General features: G+C 32.4%; 1 pseudogene; it reads left to right on the top strand.

Annotated features, from left to right (window-relative positions):
* The first annotated feature begins 208 nt into the window (after positions 1 to 208).
* On the top strand, positions 209 to 692 carry LOC149155238 (cytochrome P450 94A2 pseudogene; annotated as a pseudogene).
* Positions 693 to 2245: the final 1553 nt, after the last annotated feature.

Genomic DNA, 2245 nt, shown 5'->3' with positions numbered 1-2245 from the left:
TTCTCCGAGACATGATCATCTATTTTATCTTGGCGGGAAGGGACAGCACGTCCGCAGCATTAACGTTGTTCTTCTGGCTCTTGTCTTCTCATCAACATATAGAGGAAGAGATATACAAAGAAATAACAGATCTCGTCGCTGCAAGAATATCAGAAGATGGAGAAAATATTAAACCTTCCTTGTATTTTCCTACAAGGAGCTGCAGAGAATGAATTATCTGCACGGTGCAATCTGCGAATCCATGATGCTTTACCCGCCGGTGCCCCTCGACTCCAAGCACGCTCTGCACGACGACGTCTTGCCAGACGGGACTTTTGTGCGAAAAGGCACCCGGGTGATTTACCAACGCTACACCTTGTGTCGGATAGGAACCATCCGGGGCTCCGACTGCCTCCAATTCAAGCCCAAGAGATGGCTCAACAAACATAGGCGATTTCGTTCCGCAGAGTCCGTTCAAGTTTGCAGTTTTTCAAGCCGGAATGCGCCTCTGTCTGGGTAAAGACATGGCCTTTATCCAGATGAAATACGTCGCGGCCACCCTAATTTCCATGTTCAGGCTGCGGCGCCCTGTTGATTCGACAGCCAGAATTCCGAAGGTTGTTCACAGATTCACTTCACACATGGAAGGTGGTTTTCCCGTCGTTATTGAAAGGAGGACGAATCCATCGGCCATTATTTCAGTCGCAGCTTGAAACGCTATCCACCATCTGCTCCTGTCTGCCTTGGGCCTACTGTAACTTACCAATAAACAGTAGGTCTATTACTCATATGTTTTGATGGCGGATCGTTTGCAAGTTTTTATGATTCAATGTTTTAAATTATACCATACGATGGCTGTTATTGTATTAGCTGATAAAATCTCAACTTCAACACCAAGAGTCCATTTGCTTGAAACCTGCCCCTGGGAGTGAATCAGCAGACTTTGATCAAGCGAAGTTCATGTGAACTGGTAGGTTTCGTTCTTTAAAAAATTATGGATTAACTGGTAGGTTTCATTCATTTAAAAAAAAAAATAGGGATAATGTTATTGAAAGTAATTTCCATACTATACCTACTTTAATAAATAAGTTTTTCGTTTTCATAATTTTATTCTCTCATCTCATACATTTTCAATTTACTAATAGTATAACTAATTTAGTGACATAAATAAAGTGGTTACTATATTAAATTTAAATTTAGATAAACATTAATTATGCATACATATTTTTTCATTTATATATCAATAAAAAAAATAATATATAAATATATTAAAAAAAAATGTGTAAAGACATTTTCAGATATTCAGACTCAAAGCTTTGTTGAAATATCATGAGTTATTAATATTAGGTGGCTAAAAATCTAATTCACTAAAAATAATATATAAATATATAAATATATTAAAAAAAAAATGTGTAAAGACATTTTCAGATATTCAGACTCAAAGCTTTGTTGAAATATCATGAGTTATTAATATTAGGTGGCTAAAAATCTAATTCATTTCGTATGAAAGTTTATATTTTTTAAATTAGTAAGTTAAAAAAAAAACATAAATATTCTAGAAATTAATTTTAATTTTTTATTTCTAAAATAAATATATTTATATTCTATTTCATAGACTATATAATTTTATTTATTTTATTAATCTTTACCTTTATCATATTCTCATATTCTCTTGATTTTATATATACGGTATAAGAAATCAGAAATTTCACTTGGTATATTTGAAATCATCACAAATCTTTGGCCCACGCTTAGTCTTAATTTAGATTTCACAAATCTTATATTTTATAACCACACAATCTTATATTTTATAACCACACAGTATATCAACTTCTTTTAATGATTATCAGCTTCAGACTCTGACAGTCAACTCGCTTCCAACCAGGACCGAATCTGTTCTGACGTAAAAGAGGATCTCTCGTGACCTAGATTAGGTCTGTGATTGCCATTACAATATAGGAGATCTCTCAGAATCCCTTCTAATTTAAATTAAAGTTTAATTTTCCAATTATTATATTATCTTAATCATTTAAAATTATTTTATAGCTGAGTATAATGTGTAATGTTGTTTATCAAAATTGAAATTTTGATTATATTAAATTTTTATTTAAAATAAATCTATATTGATATTTTTCCAGATATAAAAAAGATGGTAAATTTTATATATATAAAATTATAGAATTCTGGATGGTATGTTCTTTAAGTTTAGCTGTCAGTGCTATATCATAACCAGATATAAGTACTGAGAGAATCCATGGATCAGGTT

Source organism: Pinus tabuliformis, chromosome 9 (genome assembly GCF_031772625.1).
Source record: "Pinus tabuliformis cultivar Carrire ecotype Pingquan chromosome 9, CPIR1, whole genome shotgun sequence".
Lineage (NCBI taxonomy): Eukaryota > Viridiplantae > Streptophyta > Pinopsida > Pinales > Pinaceae > Pinus > Pinus tabuliformis.
The sequence above is the reverse complement of the archived record's forward strand: the minus strand, read 5'-3'. Positions and strand labels throughout refer to the sequence as shown.